Source organism: Apodemus sylvaticus, chromosome X, assembly GCF_947179515.1.
Source record: "Apodemus sylvaticus chromosome X, mApoSyl1.1, whole genome shotgun sequence".
Taxonomy (NCBI): Eukaryota; Metazoa; Chordata; class Mammalia; order Rodentia; family Muridae; genus Apodemus; species Apodemus sylvaticus.
Genome location: NC_067495.1, coordinates 30,380,993 through 30,407,137, shown reverse-complemented (window position 1 = coordinate 30,407,137; position 26,145 = coordinate 30,380,993). Strand labels below are relative to the sequence as shown.

The 26,145-nt window shown below is 38.5% G+C and overlaps 1 pseudogene; it reads left to right on the top strand.

Annotated features, from left to right (window-relative positions):
* Positions 1–1,411: 1,411 nt before the first annotated feature.
* Positions 1,412–15,763, top strand: LOC127674403 (ATP synthase F(0) complex subunit C2, mitochondrial-like; annotated as a pseudogene).
* Positions 15,764–26,145: the final 10,382 nt, after the last annotated feature.

Genomic DNA, 26,145 nt, shown 5'->3' with positions numbered 1-26,145 from the left:
GTATATGAAAATGAAGGTGATTCAAAACCCAGTCATTATCTTGCCCTTATAAGGAATTATAAGAAACTTTGGAAAATGATAACTTAGAGAGTGAGACAGTTGTGTTCAAGTACCAAGATGGTCATAAAAGTGTCTTACCTTTTAGTACCTTGCTCTCAGAGATGACTGTGTGGTTAAGGGAATTTGATGCTGGTTCCAACCAGAGATGAGATCTCTGGGAAGAACTAACTCTTCTCTTATATGAAACTTTTGTAAAAACTCATTGTGAGTTCTATGATCCCTGGAATTGGTGATAGGGCTGATTCTGAATTTATATATGATGGTGAAAATTGGATGGAAGGTATTTAGAAGTTATTCTACAAAATCAAGAGGCAGAACACTATATAGCCAAAGTCTGACAAAGAGGGAACAGTAATCCTCCCAAATTGGAAAGATATAATGGTCCCAGGTAGAGTAATTAGATAATGTGAAAAGGATTCTTGGGAAGGAAAACAGCCTCTTGGGAACATTTTCTGCATGTCATGACCTGTGTGAAATAGTGTTCTTTTGAGAGGAGAGGCAGAAACTGCCTTCAGTGAATTAGAGAAAGTCAGGTGAAAATTGAAGATGATAAAATACTTGGGCTTGACAATTCCAATTTGATTCTTGGTGCTGTATTGATAAGGCTTAGACTTAAGTAAGATTTTGGCCTATAACCAAAATAATGAGTGGAGTAGTATTACATGGAAAACATGGGTAAATCTTTAAAAAAGCATAGTGTTAAATTTTAAAAGGTAGACACAAAAGTATATATTAAATGACTTCATTTATGTTTATTTGCAAAAAGTAAAAATTTTCTACATGTTATAAATCAGATATTAGTTATCTTTAAAGGATAGTAATTGGGAGGAGATATAAGAAGAATTTCTGTGGTGTTGATCATATTGTTTTGTTTTTTAAATCTGGGTGGGTACTAGAATTTCTGGGGTGTTGATCATATGGTTTTGGTTTTTTAAATCTGGGTGGGTACTAGTTATATGGGTGTGTTCAGTTTATAAATATCTAAATAATTGTTTAATTACAAACTTTGGATTTTCTGTATATATTATACTTCAAAAAAATAGGAAACCAAGATATAATCTATGAACAAGATAATAGTTCATTTCAGGAGGAACAACTCCAAATATTAACAAGGGTTTATTTTCTTTACAGCATGAGACATTTTCTTTCCTGAATTGCTAATTCTTCAATTCCATTTGCTGTTCAGAATATCCCTACTAGGTGAGCTTGGGTCTTCCAAGAGCATATACTAAGATGTATTAACTGCATCAGTAGAAATTGCTTTGAAGGAAAGGAGGTGCTACAGTGAGAAGTCGTTAGGTCAAAATTCAGGTATACTTTCTGTATTCTTTGCTCTGTGAGCAGTTCTCCTGCCTTGGCCCCTCACTCCTGATCATGTATGCCTGCTCCAAATTCATCTCTAACTGTCCCTTGGTCAAGAACACCTCTCAGTTGTCTGCAATGGTATTCAACCAGCCAGAGACATTGACAGAGGAGTGCCTTAGCAGCTTGGCAATCTGGAGTCTTGTGACCTCACTTATCCCTGGCTGAAGCTTCCAAACCATCATTTCAAGGAACATTGACACAGCTGCCAAGTTCATTTAGGGCTGGGGCTACCACAGTTGGGATGTCTGGCTCTGGGCTGGGATTGGGACTGTTTTTGGAAACCTCATCATTGGCTATGCCAGGAACCCTTTGCTGAAGCAACAGCTCCTCTCTTATGCAATTCTGGGCTTTGGCATCTCAGAGGCCATAGAACTCTTTTGCCTAGTGGGAGATTTTCTCATCCTCCTCACCCTGGGAAGCAGCTGTCTCCACTTCCACCTCCCATACTTCTTTATCCCATGTCTCATTTGCCCTGTATGCTGCTTTTCCTGCACTTACCCAGGAAGTCTGGAGAAAGTGGTTGACTCTGGGCTTGACAGAAAGAAGAAAAAATAAATACTATTTTAATAAAATGTATGCAGGTATGTTTTATTTGAAAGGATAAAAATGATAGGGGAATATAATATATTTGGATTATAACATGATCCTAAGGGCAGGCTCATGATGAATTTTGAGGCAAATATTAGCTAGTGGAGGGATAGTATACTGGGGAAAAATAATGTTCTATCAGTATCTGTGACATGGCTCTAGCTGAGACTATCCAAGGAAAGAATGACCTTAGTTCAATGCTGTAGTGAATCTACATATAGATGTGGCTATTTGAAGCTGTTACTTAAATATACTTCCAGTAGGAGGTTCTCTAGAAAAGATCTCTGGGCAGTGCATGTCCATGCCAACCACACTTAAGTGTATGGTAATGTGTGTGATAGGAACTGGCTACTGCTTACTCTCATATACTCTCTAAGCATATACATCTCTACTGCTGTGAGCAAGGGAAGATGGTGCAATAAAATGCAGTAAATTCCACATAATTTGCTTGCTTCTAAATACAATGTTTTTCTTTTTCTTTTCTTTTCTTTTATTAGATTTATTCTTTATTTACATTTCAAGTGTCCCCTTTCCTGGTTCCCCCACCCCGAAAGTCCCATAAGCCATCTCCTCCCTCCTGTTCCCCAATCAACCCTTTCCTGCTTCCCTGTCCTGGCATTCCTCTACACTGTGGCACCAAGCCTTTCTAGGACCAAGGGTCCCCTACCTTTGGTGTCCAACAAGACCATCCTCTGCTGCATATGCATCTGGAGCCATAGGTAACTCCATGTGTACTATCTGGTTGATGGTTTTTGTCCCTGGGAGCTCTGGAAGTACTGGGTAGCTCATATTGTTGTTCCTCTTATGGGACTATAAACCCCTTCAGCTCCTTGGATACATTCTCTAGCTCCTCCATGTTTTTCTAAAGCTTGCTAAAACACAAATCCAACTTCTTAAAGGGGCCAGCTTTCTGGAGGAAATTTTTGAATTACTAAAAGAAATCTGACTGTTACATTTTACTAGCATCATGACACAAAAGAATATGAATGTTGAATTTTTACTCTGCTTTCATTCTCAAAATTAATAAATTGGGGGCTTAAAGTGGGCTTAAAGTAGGAGAACCTTGCCTAAAACATTTTGATTAATTTTTATTTTTTAATTTTAATTTTAATTTTTATTGTATTCAACACAATATGTATTTGTATATCAATAATAAAAATGTTGGATATATTATTAAATGAACATAAAAAGATAAAGTCTGTTTGTTCATTTTGTTTTTAGTAGAGCTTAAAATCTTGGCTCTTACTGTGATAGAATCCCAAAATAAGAACAATTTTTAGACATTGGAGTTCATTGTAACAAGGCTGTACTTAATGTCACTCACATCACCAAAGCATTTTACTTCCATAGTAGTTAAACTAAGGGTTGACAGTTCTGCTTCGCCAAGGAATGAACTGTAGGCATCCAGTTATTTGGATACAGATTTCCTGCTATGGTTAAAGCTATTTGACTTGAGTGATTGTCATTATTCTCACCCTACAGGGAACAGGTTACATACATATAAGAAATGCTGTGTGTATTAAGATGGTCTATCCATGAAGTCATTCATCAACTGTTTCAATGAACAATGGTTCTGCTTGGAGGATGGCACAGACATTAGGTGAGGGCAAGATTCTGGACCATTGGCTGTGATAATTTTGAAAAGATCCTAACCCAAAACATCCAGAAAATCCAGGACACAATGAGAAGACCAAACCTAAGGATAGTAGGTATAGAAGAGAGTGAAGATTTCCAACTTAAAGGGACAGTAAATATCTTTAACAAAATTATAGAATAAAACTTTCCTAACCTAAAGACAGAGATGCTCTCTGCTTCCGGATCCAGATCAGCCTGGGTGGCAATGCCACATCTCCAGGTGTGGCAAGAGACAAGAGGGGCTTCCTGGAGGCAGACTGGGAGGAGTCAGTGTGCTCTGGTGAATCCAGCTCCCCCTGCAGGAGCCTTCCTGTGTCTGCTGCAGGATCTGAACAGCCTGGGCCACAGCACTCGGTCTCCAGGAAGTGCGGGAGACCTGGTGTGCACCTGAGGCAGACTGGGAGCCCACAGCTTGCTCCAGTGGCACAGAGCTTAGGTTCCAGTCCTGAGGCCTCTGGCGGGAGCCCTCAGATCTCTCTGCTTCCAGATCCAGATCAGCCTGGGCGGGAACACCACATCTCCAGGTCCTGCAAGAGGCAAGAGGGGCTTCCAGGAGGCTGACTGGGAGGAGTCAGTATGCTCCAGTGAATCCAGCAGGCCACTGCAGGAGCCCTCAGGTGTCTGCTTCTGGATCTGAACAGCCTGGGCAACAGCACCCTGTCTCCAGGCAGTGCAGGAGGTAAGCTGTGCACCAGAGGCCACCTGGGAAGAGGCAGCTTGCACTGGTGAGTCCAGCATTGACAAGACTAACTAAAACCAGTGAGAACTAGATGGCAAAAGGCAAACGCAGGAACGTCACTAACAGAAATCAAGGCAATATGGCAACATCTGAACCCAATTCTCCTTTAACAGCATGTCCTGGATACCCCATCACACCAGTAAAACAAGATTTGGATTTAAAATCACTGGTCATGATGCTGGTACAGGAACACATGAAGGACATACTTAAAGAAATTCAGGAGAAAATGGATCAAAAGGTAGAAGCCCTTGCAAGGTAAACACAAAAATCATTGAAAGAAATTCAGGAGAATACAAAAGCCAATAAGGAGGAAACACACACACAAAAAAAAAACTTAAAGAAATACAGGAGAACTTTGGTCAACAGGCTGAGGTCATGAAAGAGGAAACACAAAAATCTATTAAAGAATTACAGGAAAGCACAAACAAGCAAGGGAAGGAGCTAAGCAAAACCATCCAGGATCTAAAATCAGAAGTAGAAACAACTAAGAAAACTCAAAGGGAGACAACTTTGGAGATAGAAAACCTTGGGAAGAAATCAGGGGACATAGATGCAAATATCAACAACAGAATACAAGAGATAGAAGAAAGAATCTCAGATGCTGAAGATACCATAGAAACCATGGACTCAACAGTTAAAGATAATGCAAAATGCAAAAAGCTTGTAACCCAAAATATTCAGGAAATCCAGAACACAATGAGAAGACCAAACCTAAGGATTATAGGCATAGATGAGAGTGAAGATTTACAACTTAAAGGGCCAGCAAATATCTTCAATAAAATTATGGAAGAAAACTTCCCTAACCTAAAGAGAGAGATGCCCATGAATATACAAGAAGCCTACAGAACTCCAAACAGACTGGACCAGAACAGAAATACCTCCTGTCACATAATAATCAAAACACCAAATGTACTAAACAAAGAAAGAATATTAAAGGCAGTAAGAGAAAAAGGCCAAGTAACATATAAAGGAAGACCTATCAGAATCACAGCAGACTTTTCACCTGAGACTATGAAGGCTAGAAGATCCTGGGCAGATCTCATGCAGACTCTAAGAGAACACAAATGCCAGCCAAAACTACTATATCCAGTAAAACTCTCAATCACCATAGATGGAGAAACTAAGATATTCCATGACAAAACCAAGTTTACCCAATATCTATCCACAAACCCAGCCCTATTAAGGATAATAGGAGGAAAACAGCAATACAAGGAGGGAAATTTCACCCTGGAAAAAGCAAGATAGTAACCTTTCATCAAACCCAAAAGAAGTTAACCAATCAAATTTAAAAAATAATGTCAAAAATGGCAGGAAGTAACAATCACTATTCCTTAATATCTCTGAACATCAATGGACACAATGCCCTAATAAAAAGACATAGACTAACTGACTGGATACGTAAACAGGACCCTATATTTTGCTGCATACAGGAAATACACCTCAGGGTCAAAGACAAACACTACCTTAGAGTAAAAGGCTGGAAGACAATTTTACAAGTAAATGGTCTCAGGAAACAAGCTGGAGTAGCCATTTTAATATCAGATAAAATTGACTTTCAACCCAAAGTCATCAAAAGAGACTCTGAGGGACACTTCTTGCTGGTCAAAGGAAAACTCCAACAAGAAGAAGTCTCAATCCTGAACATCTCTGCTCCAAATGCAAGGGCACCCTCATTCATAAAAGAAACTTTATTAAAGCTCAAAGCACACATTGCACCTAACACAATAATTGTGGGTGACTTCAACACTGCACTTTCCTCAATGGACCGATCAGGAAAACAGAAACTAAACAGGGACACAATGAAACTAATTGAGGCTTTGGAACAATTAGATTTAACAGATATATATATAGAACATTCTATCCTAAGGTAAAAGAATATACCTTTTTCTCAGCACTTCATGGTACCTTCTCCAAAATCGACCATATAATTGGTCACAAGACAGACCTCAACAAATATAAGAAGATCGAACTAATCCCATGCCTCCTATCAGATCACTACGGAGTAAAAGTGGTCTTCAATAGCAACAAAAACAACCGAAAACACACATATACGTGGAAACTGAACAACATTCTACTGAATGATACCTTGGTCAAGGAAGAAATAAAGAAAGAAATTAAAGACTTTTTAGAACATAATAAAAATGAAGACACAACATACCCAAATCTATGGGACACAATGAAAGCAGTGCTAAGAGGGAAACTCATAGCCCTGAGTGCCTCCAAAAAGAAAATGGAGAGAGCATACACTAACAGCTTAATGACACACCTGAAAGCCCTGGAACAAAAAGAAGCTATTTCACCCAGGAGGAGTAGAAGGCAGGAAATCGTCAAACTCAGGTCCAAAATCAATCAAGTAGAAACAAAGAGAACCATACAAAGAATCAACAAAACCAGGAGCTGGTTCTTTGAGAAAATCAACAAGATAGACAAACCCTTAGCCAGACTAACCAAAGGACACAGAGACAGTATCCAGATTAGCAAACTTAGAAATGAAAAGGGAGATATAACAACAGAAACTGAGGAAATTCAAAAAACCATTAGATCCTACTACAAAAGCCTATACTCAACACAACTAGAGAATCTGGAGGAAATGGACAGTTTCCTAGACAGATATCCGACACCAAAACTAAATCAGGATCAAATAGATCAATTAAACAGTCCCATAACACCTGAAGAAATAAAAAGGGTCATAGAAAGTCTCCCAAACAAAAAAAGCACGGGACCAGATGGCTTCAGTGCAGAGTTCTATCAGACCTTCATAGAAGACCTAACACCAATACTCTTCAAACTATTCCACAAAATAGAAACAGAAGGAACTCTACCCAACTCGTTCTATGAAGGCACAATTACGCTGATATCAAAGCCACACAAAGATCCAACAAAGAAAAAGAACTTCAGGCCAATTTCTCTTCTGAATATTGATGCCAAAATACTTAATAAAATTCTTGCCAACCGAATCCAAGAACACATCAAAACGATCATCTACCATGATCAAGTAGGCTTCATCCCAGGGATGCAGAGATGGTTCAATATAAGGAAATCCATCAATGCTATCCACTACATAAACAAACTCAAAGAAAAAAAAAACATATGATCATCTCATTAGATGTAGAAAAAGCATTTGACAAAATCCAGCATCCTTTCATGCTAAAAGTATTGGAAAGAACAGGAATTCAAGGCCCATACCTAAACATCGTTAAGGTAATATACAGCAAACTGGTAGCCAACATCAAACTAAATGGAGAGAAACTTGAAACAATCTCACTAAAACCAGGGACTAGACAAGGCTGTCCTTTCTCTCCATATCTTTTCAATATAGTACTTGAAGTTCTAGCTAGAGCAATTAGACAACATAAGGCGATCAAGGGGATACAAATTGGAAAGGAAGAAGTCAAATCACTATTTGCAGATGGCATGATAGTCTACTTAAGTGACCCGAAAACCTCCACCAGAGAACTCCTACAGCTGATAAACAACTTCAGCAAAGTGGCTGGTTATAAAATCAACTCAAGCAAATTAGTTGCCTTCCTATACTCAAAAGATAAAGAAAGAAGTTAGGGAAATGACACCCTTCAAAATAGCCACAAACAATATAAAGTATCTTGGTGTGACTCTAACCAAACAAGTGAAAGATCTATATGACAAGAACTTCAGGTCTCTGAAGAAGGAAATCGAAGAAGACCTCAGAAAACGGAAAAATCTGCCATGCTCGTGGATCGGCAGGATTAATATAGTTAAAATGGCCATCGTGCCAAAAGCAATCTACAGATTCAATGCAATCCCCATCAAAATCCCTACTCAGTTCTTCACAGAGTTAGAAAAAACAATTCTCAAATTCATCTGGAATAACAAAAAACCCAGGATAGCTAAAACTATTCTCAACAACAAAAGAAATTCTGGGGGAATCAGTATCCCTGACTTCAAGCAATACTACAGAGCAATAGTATTAAAAACTGCATGGTATTGGCACAGTGACAGACAAGTGGACCAATGGAATGGAATTGAAGATCCAGAAATGAATCTACACACCTTTGGTCACTTGATCTTCGACAAAGGAGCCAAAAATATCCAGTGGAAAAAAGATAGCCTTTTCAACAAATGGTACTGGATCAATTGGAGGTCAGCATGCAGAAGAATGCGAATTGATCCATTCTTATCTCCATGTACTAAACTTCACTCCAAGTGGATCAAGGACCTCCATGTAAAACCAGACACACTGAAACTAATAGAAAAGAAACTGGGGAAGACCCTTGAGGACATGGGCACAGGGGAAAAGTTCCTGAACAGATCACCAATAGCTTATGCTCTAAGATCAAGAATTGACAAGTGGGACCTCATAAAATTACAAAGTTTCTGTAAGGCAAAGGACACTGTTAAAAGGACAAAATGGCAACCATCAAATTGGGAAAGGATATTCACCAACCCCACATCTGATAGAGGGCTAATATCCAATATATACAAAGAACTCAAGAAGTTAGACCCCAGGGAACCAAATAACCCAATTAAAAAATGGAGTACAGATCTAAACAAAGAATTTTCACCTGAAGAATTTCAGATGGCCGAGAGGCACCTTAAGAAGCGCTCAACATCATTAGTCATTAGGGAAATGCAGATCAAAACAACCCTGAGATTTCACCTTACACCAGTCAGAATGGCTAAGGTCAAAAACTCAGGAGACAGCAGGTGTTGGCGAGGATGTGGAGAAAGAGGAACACTCCTCCACTGCTGGTGGGGCTGTAAGATGGTACAACCACTTTGGAAATCAGTCTGGAGGTTCCTCAGAAAACTGGACATGAGATTTCTAGAGGACCCTGCTATACCTCTCCTGGGCATATACCCAAAGGATTCCCCGGCAGGTAATAAAGACACATGCTCCATTATGTTCATAGCAGCTTTATTTATAATAGCCAGAAGCTGGAAAGAACCCAGATGCCCCTCAAAGGAGGAATGGATACAGAAAATGTGGTATATTTACACAATGGAATACTACTCAGCAATTAGAAACAATGAATTCACAAAATTTTTAGGCAAATGGTTTGATCTGGAAAATATCATCCTAAGTGAAGTAACCCAATCACAAAAGAATACACATGGAATGCAATCTCTGATAAGTGAATATTAATTAGCCCAGAAGCCCTGAATACCCAAGGCACAAATTGCATAATAAATGACTCCCATGAAGAAGTATGGAGAGGGTCCTGATCCTGGAAAGGATTGATCTAGCATTGGAAGGGAATCTAAGGACAGAGAAAAAGGAGGGAGGTGATTGGAGAATGGATGGAGAGAAGAACGTTTATGGGACATATGGGGAGGGGGGATCTGGGAAAGGGGAAATCATTTGGAATGTAAACAAAGAATATAGAAAATAAAAATATATATAAAAAAAGAAAGAGATACCCACGAACATAAAAGAAGCCTACAGAACTCCAAATAGACTGGACCAGAAATGAAATTCCTCCTGTCACTTAATAATCAAAACACCAAATGCACTAAACAAAGAAAGACTATTAAAAGCAGTAAGGGTAAAAGGGCAAGTAACATATAAAGGAAGACCTATCAGAATTACACCAGACTTCTCACCAGAGACTATGAAAGCTAGAAGATCCTGGGCAGACCTCATACAGACCCTAAGAGAACACAAATGCAAGCCCAGGCTACTATACCCAGCAAATGTCTCAATTACCATAGATGGAGAAATCCAGATATTCCATGATAAAACCAAATTTATACAATATCTTTACACAAATCCAGCCTGACAAAGGAGTCTAGATGACAAACACCAACACAAGGAGGGAAACTACACAATAGAAAAAGCAAGAAAGTAATCTTTCAACAAATCCACACAAATATAATTCCACCTCTAACAATAAAATAACAAGAAGTAACAATCAGTTTTCCTTAATATCTCTTAATATGAAAATTAATATTACCAACACATCGATTGATGAATTAGAAATTTGTTGGCTGTCACCCAGTGGTCTCTCTAATTTGGTAATTGGAGAAATAGTTGCAATATTGTACAATCCATATACACTTTCTGCTTCTTTGTACATGACAGTGTCTTGCTGTGGACACATAATGGTCTTGAAATCATGCTTCTCCTATCTCAGCCTCTTTATTAGTAGGATTGTTTATTTGATGTTTTTACCCTATACTATGGTTTTCAGAACAGCTATATCTTTCAAAATTACTTATACAGCCAAAGGAAATGTAGACAATTTGGGAGGTGGCTTGTAAGAGAACAATGAGTGCATACCTCATTAAAAGAGGTGATCAGAAAAACAAACTCTGAAGGATGGTTAAAAGGAAGCACAGGGGACATCTTAGATTGATAAAGGGCATGCATGAAAGCCACAAACAGAGCATCACACTTGATGGAAGAAAAACTGAGTGCTTCCTCGCTCAGACTGGTAGCCAGATTAATGCCTCTTATTCATCATAACCCTGGAGATTCTGACAACAGCAATAAGAAAGGATAAAGAAATAAAGGGCACATGGATTGGGGAAGAGGCAGAATTTTTTCTGAGAACATGATTGTCTGCAATAACAAAAATCCTAAAGAACCCCCCAAATCCCCAGTAACTGAGTACAAGATCATAGAATATAAACTCAACACATAAAGATAAATTATGTTTCTATATAATTACAAAGAACAGGAGAGAGCAGACATGTTAAACTCTGTATTATCACACCAAAAAAGCTTCAATATATAAATGTAACAAAACATAAGCAAGATTTACTGGTTAAAAATTACAATGTGGTGTTATATGAAATCAAGGGAGGCCCAAATAAATGGAAGCACATATCATAGTCATGAATTGAAACACTCAATATAGGCTCTGGGGATCAGCATATTGACATCTTTTGCATCTCTTTTTTCACCTGATGCACTAACCTTTTACAGACGTTTTCTAACTCCCAATCAAGAACCAAATGATGAGGAAATTCTGGTAGGAATCTAATGTAATCAATAGGAATAGAGCTTTTTACTTAAGAATTTGATGTTTTCAATAACCTCTATCTTCTCCCCCAATTTACCAGGAGTTATCCCAATAAGGAAACAAATGAGTTATTTATAATTGATTGAGGTGATGAACGAAAATATGGGGAATTCCTTGGGGTCATTTGTATTAGAGTTCTTTATAGTATAAGAATTTATAGAATGATAGAATGAATCTCTCTCTCTCTCTCTCTCTCTCTCTCTCTCTGTGTGTGTGTGTGTGTATGTGTGTGTGTGTGTGTGTGTGTGTTTCCATATATTGTAGCTCAGGTGAAAATGCCCTTCTTGAGATCATATTATAAACTGTTCTTAGGGCCAGTGACACAATTCAGTGGTGGAGTGCTTGCTTAGCATGTGCAAGGATGTATGTTTCAACACTCAGTACCACAAAGGATCATAAAGTCATATTAAATATGATTGCTACTATGGAGCAAATAAGGAGCTTCCTTCCCCACGTTACTGAACATACTCAGAGTCTTTCTGTCTGTGTGTATTTTCCTAGTGTGTTTCCTTAGGGAACAAATACATGACTAGCTGCCTTTCTTCTTACTTTAGATTTTTGGCACTCCTGCATGGTAATCATTTTACTTATTCCCTCCTGAATTCTAAAACAATGTACCTGCCACTTCATTTAAAGCTAACTGTAATCTCTTATTATTAGACCTGAAAATATTATTGCCATACTTTCTTTAATCCTTTCAATCTTTGGATTCATTCAAATCTCATTTTATTTTCTTGAAGTCCCATTTCTTGACTCAGTTGTCTCAACTCATATTTTCCTAATGGCTTATTAACTCATATTTAATGCATCCATTTCTTTGATTTTTTTCTGCCTCGAGGGAGAAATTTATATCTATAAATCATGAGGGAAAAATGAAAGAACTCAATATTTTAACCACCTGATATTTTTATGTTCAATTGGGACTGACAGTACATTTTAGAGCAAATATATGAACATTAGGTTTTCATTTGTATGTATATTTAAATAATTTCTAAGTAAAATTTTCAATAAAAATTTATGAAAATAAATCTGGAATTCTTTCCTATTATTATCTTTAATTAAATATACATAACTTGAGCCTAACTATTTAAATATATACTACAATATAAGATTTTCTGAATAAAAAGTCCCTACAAGGACAAATACTTGGTATCCTATAAAACAACCCCAGAATATTATTTAACCAAGAAATACTCACTGATAGGGAAATAATTAGGGTTCAGCCAAATGGATTCACTAAGGCCTCCTCTACTTTAATATTTTGATAGGAAAATTTATAAGGTATTTATACCAGTTCTCTGGTTCTGTTTCTGACTTGATACTGGGAAGGCACACAGAAACTGAAGGTAAACAGGTCTAACCAACAAATTTCACCAGATAGCTATTTATGGCTGAAAATAATGATTGGGAGATGCAGAGACTGTTATCTGTGAAATAACTACAGAAAACCCAAGTGAGAAAGGCTTTGCTAGAAGTGTCTTTTGGAGGACACAGAGAAGAGATAGAATTAACATGAGAGTCTTGTAGGTTCTGGGAAATAGACAGGACTAGAATGAACTGGACAGCTGGAGATGGCTCTTGGGTAACAGGAAAATTCAGGGAATGCCTGGCCAGGATTACAAATTCCAGAACAAGATCAGATCTTTAGTGTCACATAAAACAAATGGCTCGAGGAGTTTAATGATAGGAAGGCCTCTCTGAAAGTTACCTTGGAGGCAGCTAGTCCCCCAGATTAGAATGTTCAGATGAAGGGAGGCACAATATGAATGGCATCATTTCAATTTAGAGCATTAGACACTGGACCAAATGCAGAATAAGAATAAATGCATATCAGTGACTGATGAGATGATGGACACATGCCTTTATAAAAAAATCTAGATTTTTTGTGTTGATTGAAAGCTCCAAATTAAGGACTGTTGATGTATATATAGTTCAGTGGGAAAGTGCTTGTCTAGTGTACACATAGGTTCAATCCCAGCAGTAATGGGGGGGGGGGGGGGAAGAGCTATAAATTAACCAATAGGGATAGCTATAAATTGCTCTCAGTATGGATGCGAAATTGCCCTCAAACTCAATCAGCATTTTTCAGTGTTCCATAAAATTCTATTCTAAAAGGCTCTCAGTTCACATTAATTTAGAAAATACTATATACTATTATCTCTTTCCTAGTTTTACAGTAATTTTTAATGAGTCAGAACTCAGATGAATTCTGTAATTAAACAATCTTGAATAGCTTTTCTTTATCTCTTCAAACACATTTCTTTGTTGTGACAGTATTCAAAAGCTGTTTGTTAAGCTTGTTTTTGAAATGCATATTATATTACATTACTATTATCTATGGTCACTTTAATATGCGGTAGAATACCAGAACTTATTATTTATTTCTGTTGCTTAGTATCCATGGACTAACTTTTTCCATGCCTTTCTACTCTCCTAATTTTCCTAGTTCTGTTAAATACTATTAGCTCAATTTTGCTATGTTCTACAAATGAGTGCGATCAAAAGGTTCTCCATTTTGTTTTCCTGAATTATTTTCTTTAACATAGTGATCTCTTACTGTATCTGTGTTACAAATAATAAGATTTTTATTTGTTTTTATGGTCAAATAATGTTCCATGGTGTATATGTACGATATTTTTCCATGAATTTGTAAGCTGACAATTAAAGTAGCTTCTATTTCTTGGCTATTGTGAATAGCACTGCAATGAATACAGGAGTATAAGTGTCTCTTAACTATATTGATATCATTTCCTTTGGGTATGCACCAACTAGTAGGAATGCTAGATCATATTCAGGTTCTACTTTTTTAATTTTTTGAGTGCATGGTTCTTTTTCATTGTGAACAATTTTAAACCCAGATAAGAGCAGAAAGAAGAGTATCACCACCTACTACTGAGCCTCAGTAATGTACATCTACAAATCAAATGTCTTTCTAGAAGATAAAGATCCTTTAAAAATAACCACAATTACTGTGTTTTAAAATATTTACAATATTTGCTGGAGTGGTGGTTGAGTGAAGTGCTTGCTGTACAAGTTTAAGTTTGGATCTCTAGAACCCATGTAAAATCTGGGCACGGCATCTTATACCTGTGATTCCAACACTGGTGTGCAAGAGTGAGACAAGTGGATTCTCTGTACACACACATAAATACACACCCCTCACCCCCACATGCTCTAAAAATAAATATCAGTAATTTAAACACTAGATGTCCATGAATAGAAAAAGCTGCTTCAGAAAGAAGTAGAAGTCTAGTGGATTAATGCATGTTTCCTGAGCCTTTACTATGTACCAGACTTGGATTTCCAGTGAATTCCACAGATAAGGTTCTAGAACTTGACATTCTGATGAAGGAATGCTTAGCCCTCAGCAACTGCCAATGTCCACGTTAGTCTGGCGGCATAGGGATGCTAAGATTCTGTAGAGAGAATTTATACTTTATTGGAGGAATAGTTCTTCTTAACACAGACTTTTGTTTTGGTACATTTTCCTTATTAATGAACCAGTTTCTTATTTTTAATCTTAGAATATTTATAGTAAAAAAAAAAAAACTTTTCCTCTTCTCTTTTTTTAAATAGGAAGTGACCTAGATTTCTTTCACATCTTTATAATTTTTCCTTTACATCTCCTTTTTAAAAAAATGTATTTACTTAGAAGCATTCAAAATGTCAACAAAACAGCCGCATTTTTTTTTTTTTGCAATTACAGAGTGGTATTCAGTTAACAGAACAACAATTACCTTCGTATAAGCTGCATCAGAGACAACTGAAGATGAAAAAATAAAACCCCAAAATAAAACCAAAAGAAAAAAACAAAAAAAAATCAAAACTACTGTCCCCATATAAGTAATTTGTGCTGTGTACCAACAAGAACCTGCTTTAAATTTCCATGCCAATTTACAACCCCCAGACTGTACCAGGCAAGGTTAGTGGCTACTGAAAATACCACCAGGACAGGGCTATCTAAAGACACATTTGATAGTGTGTTAACTATACAAAAAGAGACACTGTACAGTTTAAAAACAAATCTTACACAGCCTTACACTGAGCTCCACAGAGACAGCGCCAGGGTAAGCGAGAGCCGGACGGGCACTGGGCAACTCTGTGCCTCACAGAGGAAAATCAACTAAACCTGGGCAGAGGAGAGCCTGAGAAGCCGAGAGGCAAATTGTCCTCATGTGCATTCTTTGTGCAAGCCTGCCAGGAGGAGCACAAGAAGAAGCACCAGGATGCTTCTGTCAACTTCTCAGAGTTCTCCAAGAAGTGCCCAGGGAGGTGGAAGACCATGTCTGCTAAAGAAAAGGGGAAATTTGAAGATATGGCAAAGGCTGACAAGGCTCATTATGAAAGAGAAATGAAAATCCTTTACATCTCCTAAACAGGCCACTATAATGGAGACAGTTAGAGCAACTGCTGGTTGTATCCATGGGAACACCGTGTCCTGCATAACTTAGTGTAGACCACAGAGCTGTATTTCAAAGCTTCTTTGCTCCCACCACCAAATGCTTACCCTTGGGTGGTAACCAATCTCTCCAGAGTTTCACAGCAGACCTAGGTGGCTATCTGTCTGATCAAGGTGCTTCCTTGCCCATTTTAGTTCCATATGCCTTTCATTGCCCCCGAATATAGGTAGTTCAAGAACATTACTGAAATCCAAAAGTGGAATTTGTGACTGACATCTGCTATTCATTTGTTAACGTGTCATTTGGTGAGAAAATTAGTGATTGTAGAGTTAGAAATATAAAGCATGGCATGTCCATGAAAGGTCCTGATTCCACTGACAGACAACTGAGTGAGTTACTTTATAAAGTATGATATGTCTGTCCATTTTGATATATTTCTAAAAATGATACATAGATTTAATAAATTCAAGGTTTTCAAATTCTCTATCCACCAATAAGATATGTCAGTGTACAATCTGAGAAATAGGCGTGTTTTTTCAGTCTTATGAAAGAACCTAGGTAGGTTGACAATGTATAGATATTCTAGTTTACATTTTGTTGCTGTAATAAAATACTGTTCAAAGCAACTTGGTGAAGGAGAGACTTTTCTGGCTTACCTTTCTTTTTTCAGTTTGTTTGTTTGTTTGTTTATTCTTTAATTTTTTTTTACAGTTCAGACTTTATTCCCCTACTTGTTCACCCTCCCACTGTTCCACATCCCATACCTCCCTGCCTCATCTCCACAAGGATGTCCCCACCCCAAACCCGCAACCCCACTAGAATTTTCCACTCCCTGGGGTCTCCAGTCTCTTGAGGGTTTAGGTGCATCTTCTCTGAATCCAGACCCAGCAGCCATCTGCTGTCTATGTGTTAGGTGCCTCATATCAGCTGGTGTATGCAGCCTGGTCAATGGCTCAGTGTCTGAGTGATCGGGAGTCCAGGTTAATTGAGACTGCTGATCTTCCTATGGGGTCGCCCTCCTCCTCAGCTTCTTCTAGCCTTTCCCTAATTCAACCACCAGAGGAGTCAGCAGCTTCTGTCCATTAGCCAATGGTTAATGGGTGTAAATATCTGCAACTGACTCTTTCAGCTGCTAGTTGGGCCTTTCAGGGGACAGCCATGCTAGGATCTTGTAAGCACACCATAGCCTCAGTAATAGTGTCAGGTCTTGGAGCCTCCCTTTGAGCTGTATCCCAATTTGGGCCTGCCACTGGACCTCCTTTCCCTCAGTCTCTTCTCCAATTTTGTCCCTGCAGTTCTTTCAGACAGGAACAATTCTGGATTAGAGTTTTTGACTGGGGGATGGCAACCCCATACCTCCACTTGCTGCCCTGTCTTTCTGCTGGAGGTGTACTCTACAAGTTCCCTCTCCCCACTGTCAGGAATTTCATCTATGGTCCCTCCCTTTGAGTCCTGACAGTCTCTCACTTACCAGGTCTCTGGTGCATTCTGGAGGGTCCTCCCTACCTCCCACCTCCCAGTTTGCCTGTTTCCATTCCTTCTGCTGGCCCTCAAGGCTTCAGTCCTTTCCCCCCACCCAATACCAGATCAGGTTACCCTCTTCCCCTACCTGTTTCCTTTCCCACCCAGGTGCCTCCCTCTCTATCCTCCTGTGATTGCTTTATTCTCAAATGGCTAAGAAGAACTTAAGAAATGTTCAGCATCCTTAGTTATTAGGGAAATACAAATCAAAACAACCCTGAGATTCCACCTCACACCAGTCAGATGACTAAGATCAAAAACTCATTTTATCTGTATATTTTTTTATGAAATAGTCAATTTTAACATGTTTTTCTATATATTTCTTGAATTTCATCAGAAATATTTTCCAGGTAAATCTTCAACTTGATCAGAAATGTTTATAATTCCACTTTTAATCAACATAGGAATACTTTTATGCCTACCATTATTATACCTATATAAAATTTTTCCATGACAATTTTCAATTTTAACATATTTTTCTACAATTTTATCAGAAATATTTTCACATGAATCTTCACTTCTATCATAAAATTTTTCTACTTCTTTTTTCAATTAATTTAGCAAAGTTTTTTTTATTTGATATATTTTTTATTTACATTTCAAATGATTTCCCCTTTTCTGGTCCCCCATTTCCCTGAAAGTCCCATAAGCCCTCTTCCCTCCCCCTATTCTCCCACCCAACCCTTCCCACTTCCCTGTTCTGGTTTTGCCTTATACTGCTACACTGAGTCTTTCCAGAACCAGGGGCCACTCCTCCATTCTTCTTGTACCTCATTTGATGTGTGGATTATGTTTTGGGTATTCCAGTTTTCTAGGTTAATATCCACTTATTAGTGAGTGCATACCATGATTGACCTTTTGAGTCTGGGTTACCTCACTTAGTATGATGTTCTCCAGCTCCATCCATTTGACTAAGAAGTTCATGAATTCATTGTTTCTAATGGCTGAATAGTACTCCATTGTGTATATATACCACATTTTTTGCATCCATTCTTCTGTTGAGGGATACCTGGGTTCTTTCCAGCTTCTGGCTATTATAAATAGGGCTGCTATGAACATAGTGGAGCATATATCCTTATTACATGCTGGGGAATCCTCTGGGTGTATGCCCAGGAGTGGTATAGCAGGATCTTTCAGAAGTGACATGCCCAGTTTTCAGAGGAACCGCCAGACTGATTTCCAGAGTGGTTGTACCAGTTTGCCACCCCACCAGCAGTGAAGGAGTGTTCCTCTTTCTACATATCCTCGCCAACACCTGCTGTCTCCTGAGTTTTTAATCTTAGCCATTCTGACTGGTGTGAGGTGAAATCTCAGGGTTGTTTTGATTTGCATTTCGCTGATGACTAATGAAGTTGAGCATTTTTTAAGATGCTTCTCCGCCATCCGAAGTTCTTCAGGTGAGAATTCTTTGTTTAACTCTGTATCCCATTTTTTAATAGGGTTATTTGGTTTTCTGGGGTCTAACTTCTTGAGTTCTTTGTATATATTGGATATTAGCCCTCTGTTAGATGTAGGGTTGGTGAAGATCTTTTCCCAATTTGTTGGTTGCCGATTTGTCCTTTTGATGGTGTCCTTTGCTTTATAGAAACTTTGTAATTTTATGAGGTCCCATTTGTCAATTCTTGATCTTAGCGCATATGCTATTGGTGTTCTGTTCAGGAACTTTCCCCCTGTACTGATGTCCTCAAGGGTCTTCCCCAGTTTCTTTTCTATTAGCCTCAGAGTGTCTGGCTTTATGTGGAGGTCCTTGATTCATTTGGATTTGAGCTTAGTACAAGGAGACAAGGATGGATCAATTTGCATTCTTCTGCATGCTGACCTCCAGTTGAACCAGCACCATTTGTTGAAAAGGCTATCTTTTTTCCATTGTATGTTTTCAGCTCCTTTGTCGAGGATCAAGTGGCCATAGGTGTGTGGGTTTATTTCTGGATCTTCAATCCTGTTCCATTGATCTGCCTGTCTGTCACTGTACCAATACCATGCAGTTTTTAACACTATTGCTCTGTAGTATTGCTTGAGGTCAGGGATACTGATTTCCCCCAGAATTTCTTTTGTTGAGAATAGTTTTAGCTATCCTGGGTTTTTTGTTATTTCAGATGAATTTGAGAATTGCTCTTTCTAACTCTGTGAAGAATTGAGTTGGGATTTTGATGGGTATTGCGTTGAATCTGTATATTGCTTTTGGCAAAATGGCCATTTTAACTATATTAATCCTGCCGATCCATGAACATGGGAGGTATTTCCATTTTTTGAGGTCTTCTTCCATTTCCTTCTTCAGAGTCTTGAAGTTCTTGTCATACAGATCTTTCATATGTTTGGTATGAGTCACCCCAAGGTACTTTATACTGTTTGTGGCTATTGTGAAGGGTGTCAGTTCCCTAATTTCTTTCTCAGCCTGCTTATCCTTTGAGTATAGGAAGGCTACTGATTTGCTTGAGTTGATTTTATAACCAGCCACTTTAATTTAGCAATGTTTTTATGTCTACCACTTTATTCTTTTGTTCCATGAAAATTTAAGATGTTTTTCTATATATCTCTTCTATTTTTTTCAGAAAGATTTTCCATGTAAACCTTCAATTTTATCATAAAGAGTTTTTGTTTCCTTTTTCAATAAAAGAACATGCTTTTCAAAAAACTCAGGTGACAGCAGATTCTGGTGAGGATGTGGAGAAAGAGGAACACTCTTCCATTGTTGATGGGATTTCAAACCGGTACAACAACTCTGGAAATCAATCTGGAGGTACCTCTGAAAATTGGTTCTACCTAAGGACCCAGCTGTACCACTCTTGGCCTTATGCCCCACCACATCCCAAGGGCACATGTTCTACTATGTTCATAGCAGCCTTATTTGTGATAGCCAGAAGCTGTAAACAATCCAGATGTTCTACAACAGAAGAATGGATACAGAAAATGAGGTTCATTTATACAATGGAATACTACTCAGCTATTAAGAATGAGGACATCATGAGCTTTGCAGGCAAATTGATGGAACTAGAAATATCATCCTGAGTGAGGTAACTCAGACCTAAAAGGACATGCATGGTATGTACTCACTGATAAGTGGATATTAGCCAAAAAACCACAGAATACCCAAGATACAATCTACAAAACTCAAGAAGGTTAACAAGTGAAAGGGTTTAAGTGAGGATGTCGCAATCCAGTCCCACTGGGGAGGAAGAAGAAGAAAGCCAGATTACATTTATAAGTTACAGTCCATCATTGAGAGATCAGGATAGATAAACTAGGCATTTTCCTGGGGGCAGGAACTGAATCAGAAACCTTGGAGAAACAGTGCTATTGGTGTGCTCTTCCTGACTCACACTCAGCCAGCTTTCTCATACATCCTAAGACACCTGCCCAAGGGTAGGACCAAACATAGTAGTCTGGGACCTTCCATATCAATCAACAATCAATTCCTCTATAGATATGGCCACAGGCCAGTCTGATCTGGGTTCTCTCCTTCAGTTGAGTCCCTCTTCCCAGGTGTCTCTTGATTGTGCCAAGTTGGCAATAAAAATTAATCAGGACAGTCCTGTGCATTTATTTTAATTTTTTTAAATTGGAGAAAAAATTTACAAGAATAAAAAACCCTACAATAGATTGGGATAGCACACTTCAAATTTGAAAAAGCTAGCTCTCCCTTTCAAACAGACAAATAGAATATCTAGTAACCTTATGTTTCCAATGAATTAGCTGAGGTTCTGGACTTCAGTTTGCTTTGTTACAGGAGGCAAGAGGGTTGTCTAATACTGAAGCCAATAGCCTTGAGCGTGTGAAATATGGCTAGTTCCAACCAAAATGTGCTTGGAGAGAGTCAAAAAGACTGATTTCAAGCACTTGCTATGGAAAACATTCAACGTAGTATAGTAATTTATTACTATTAATTGCATACTGAATAGATGATATGTTAGATTGTAGGGCTTAATAAACTACATTATTAATATTTCTTTGGACATTTTAGAACATGGTTACTAAGACATTGAAAGTTATCTACATGGCTTGCATTGTGTTTGTTTTGGACAGTGCTGATTTAGATATAAACAGGGTCAGAACAATGCTGAAAGGTCTGGCCAACTGTAACAACCCGGACTCATCCATTCTTGTGAGCATTTTATCTGCTTGGCAGCCAGTTATCGTGCTGATGTGCTTTCTCTCTGCGCCCTCTGTACAGACACAGACATATGTTGTAGAGATGAGGCAGGGAGGGAATACTTGTGCCAAAGGAACAGTTTTGCAGTGATATACTCAGTAGGCAACTTGAGGGAAATTTTGGCAATGCCCTCCTTGTCTATACCCTGATCTCCATTCATGGGGGTGCAATCGACTCTATTTGCTCCCAGGCCCTTAGGACCATCCTGTGCTTTTCAAACACTTAATTATTTGGAAGAATTAGATCATTTTTTCATACCATGAAAAGATCTTAATTATACATATGGATATTTTACTTTATATGGAAGTTTTGGACAGGAAAAGAATTAATCTGAATTAGCTGAATTTGGAAAAGCTGGCAAACTTTTGGCAGAATGCAGGTCAACATATTTCACTGTAAATCTACCACCTTCACATATAATGTAAGGCTCTAGATTTATTTGCTATGGAATTCTGCCTATTTATAGAAGGCAAAAATATGCCCCTGAAAAGTATCTTAGACAGTATCTTTTAGAAAGGTCCTGAAGGTATTTTGAAAGACATGGACCTAGTTGAGTGGAATAATATATATTACAACCAGGACCTGGATGGGAGAGAGCAGGGGAAGTTAAGACAGAGCCCACAAAGATGTCTGTGAATTCACTCTAGAGAATGGATGCAGATGTCTTTGTTTGGTCTTACTCGTTTTCTGGGAGCCATTTCATATGGAGGCTGGGATGGTATGACTAGATCAAGATTCCTTGAACAGGCACAGGAGATCATGTGTGTTTAGCTCTCTATCCCACTTTTTCCTCTGCTAGAATCACTCATGCATCCCCCCACAAATACACAATATTTTGATCAGTAATTTGTGACACGTAAAGGCACATCTTTTTAACAAAATAAAAAAAAGAAAAGTAGCTTCTATGTCAAAGAACCAAATGGCTTCCATGTTAATATTTATGCAAACAGCAACAGTTTTCAGAAGACTCCATTGTCAACACTCCAACAACTGATAATGATTCTTGGCCTCCATGCTACACTTTTCTATAGCTGCACAGAAGTATTTCAGCTTCTTTCACTATCTCATAAAATCACAGCTAATAAACTCTACTTGGCACCTGAAGCAATGATGCTGTTGACTGCTGACTGTAATATACTGGGCTCTATAGCACTTCAAAGACACAGCAGTTTCTGTCATTGACCTTTCACCATATTCAATCCCTAGGTGAAGACTAACCATCCATGTGTGCCTTGGGGAAATCTGTCGTGAGGTCACCATCTAAAGTGTCTCACATCCTTTTAAGTCAGCTATTCCATTTGACAGCCCATGAATGTAGACTCCATTTGTAGATGGGAAAGGACATTATTCTGGGATTCCATTTGGTGCCTCTGTTTTCTGTGTCCTCTTTTATTGATGTCATACTTTCCATTTGTTCCTTCCCGCCTTGCCCCTCCCCAGCCCCTGTCCAAAAAAAGCATGTATGTTCCCAAGAAAAGACTTTGTGATTTTAAAGTTTAATTACAGGTCAGAATTGAAATTGAGATTTATTGAGTGTCTGGCTCCTGATACTTGAAGCTAGTTATTCTTAGCTCAGGTGTCAGATGCATAGTCACAGAGTAATGTGACATAAATATTTATGGAATTTCAGCTGAAATTTTTTTTCAGCATTCAAAACCTTTTCTTTGGGATCTTCTATTATTGCCAGAGCTTTACAGTGAATCATAACTTTGAAGGCTCAGCAAATACCAAGTGAACCATGCTGGCTAATTTAAAAAACAATTTAAAAACATCAGTTTGTCCTTTCACCACCGTTCCTAAATGGGAAGAATATAACTGAACCTCCACAAAATATGATACATGCTGCCACAGTAAAACTAGATTAACTCATATCACAGTGTGGTGGTGGTTTCACTTATTACTTTAGAGATCAAGGTTCTGCTGAGTTTTTAAGCCTGTGTGTCATCTCTCCTGAGAGAAAATAGTTCTCAAACCTGCTCTCAAAGAAACCAACTCTGAGGCCTCATGAGAACACATCCAATGAAACTCACTATTTTTTTTCAAAGATAAAAACAATGACCTCTAAATCGACAATGAGATGTTATTATTTGTTTGATTGTTTTTGGATAATAAGAGTGTGGAAATCTACATAATCTGAATCCTGACTCCATCAATTCTAGGAACCTTTCCTTCTACCATTCACCTCATTACTGCAATAATGTACATTGTGCACATTAAGTGATGGCAGCTATGCAGTGGGCATTGCCCACTCACATGCCAACTTGAGCTCTTGAACGGAAGATCTCAGCCCTTCAAGTACAAATCTGGAAAACAGCAAGCTCCATCATGTGGAGAATTGACATCAGCAATTTGCAATACAACCCTCCTCCCGACCCCAAGACAACAATGTAAGTTTATCCTTTTCGTGGTGTGGAGGCTGAGTCTGTGTGGTGCAGCTGTCTGTCATTTCAAGTGGAACTCATTCAGAAGACTGAAATTTGAACATTTTAATATAAGCGTCAGGATGGTATATGAGGAAAAAGAACAACTGTATCAACTTAAGTCAAAGTCAGATCATTCAATGAGGAAAGAAGTCTTTAAAAGATACTAGTTTTAGGCTGCTTAATTGAAAGGTTTTATTTATTTACTTTTGTTACTTTGTATATCATCATTTGTGCATCATTGTGTAGACAAGGTAGGTCTGGAGCTTGCAATGTAGCCACTCTAGCTTTTAACGCAGGATCCTCCTGCCTTCAATGGCCAAATACTGAGAATAGAGAAATGTGCCACCACATCTAGCTTCATGGTGTTTTTATATCTTTATGGTGCATAAAATTATGATGTATCTTATATCTGATTATGTCCTATATTTATTGAAGTAAAATATTTTAATACATTCTGGGGGGGGGGGGGTTGAATAGGTTTGGCCCCCATAGTCACTCATGTTTGAATGCTAAGCTCATGGCAGCAGCGCTATTAGGAAGTATGGCCTTGCTGGAGTAGGCATGGTTTTGATGGAAGTGTGTCACTGTGTGGGTGGGCTTTGAAGTCTCCTGTGCTCAAGCTCCACCCAGTGTGACACACAGTCTCCTTCTGCTGCCTGTGGATCAAGATGGAGAACTCTCAGCTCCTCCAGCTCAAAGCCTGCTTGCACACTGCCTTGCTTCCCTCCATGATGATAAAGGACTAAACCTCTGAAATGGTTTGCCAGTCCCAATTAAATGTTTTTCTTTGTAAGAGTTGCCTTGGTCATGGTATCTCTTTATAGCAATAAAACTCTTATTAAGAAACATCCCCTTATTTTTTTCATTCTTCCAATCCAAGTATAGTGCTTATAGAGGTAAGTTTGATTTTGGTTCCTGTCTATGTCTATTCCTGGTACATTTGGTTCCTCCTGGTGACAAAATGACCAACAGGTGACATATTCTTCTGTGGACTTGTTGTTTCATTGTGGTTGTCTAAATTATTGGATGTGATTAATGAACTCATTGGCCTGACATTTATTTGCCTCTTGGTCAGAATTTTACCCCTTTGGTTAATCTTCCCCCCTGTTTTTATTCCCTCCCTTCCTTCCTTCCTTTACTCCTCCTTTTTCTTTGATAGGATATTGATATATAGCCCAGATAACCTTGAATTACAAGTCTCCCAAGTACTGAAGTTACAGATCTGCCTGGTTCAAGTTTATTAACTAGAAGTATGTTGGGCAGACCAAATAAATATTTTTCAGAGAAATACACACACACACACACACACACACACACACACACAGAGAGAGAGAGAGAGAGAGAGAGAGAGAGAGAGAGAGAGAGAGAGAGAGAGAGATTAGTTTTACATGTCAGTGATCCTACTTTTCACAATCTCAAAGTCCAGAACAGATCTGCCAGCTTAGCAGTGTGTAGAAATTTCCATCAAGTAGCAGAAAGCTGTCACAGGGTTCTGGGATAGGCCAATTGCATCCATAAGCTTTCTTTTAATTACATGCAAAATAAGTACATGTCACCTGCAGCCTCTCCATCTAGTCAGACCCTCCACTTTCTTCTCCAGAGTCTAGCCCTGTAAATGGATTGAACTAGAAAAGATCATATTAAATGATACAACCCATATGCAGAAAGGCAAACTTCACATGTTCTTTCTCATCCAGGCTCCTAGTTCCCACCTAGAGTGACTGCAGAAACCAAGAAAGTAAAAGGGGACCATTGCATGGGTGAGACGGTGGAGGATCAATAGAGGGAAATAGTAGAGTATAAGTGATCTAAAGAGAAAAACGGGATAATTGGAGGGCTCTAATGAGGTAGGGTAAAATAACAGTAAGGATGTCTGAAAACTTCATAAGGAATCACACTATTAACTATGTACCCAAAATACCTAGTGCAAGTCTGTGTATGGGATGCTGTCTGTGGAAATCTACAGAGGTCTGGCCTTGCTAGACTGACCCAAGAATTGCACTTTCTAAAAGGAAGTGGGGGAGTCTGACCGAGGCTAAGAGCCAGTAAGGGGAACTTGGATATTCGTGGGGCGCTGGGGGCAAGGAGCTAAGGTCAGGAAGTGACCATGGTAGGCTCAAACACCTCCAAGCAATGAAAGCTTCAGGAGAGAACACTCTTCCTCCAAAAGTATTACAGCTCTTATATGACAGATGTTCTCAGATGATCTTTGATGCTTTATTTCTTATGGACAAGGTCTCATATACATTTTGGGGTGGGTTGG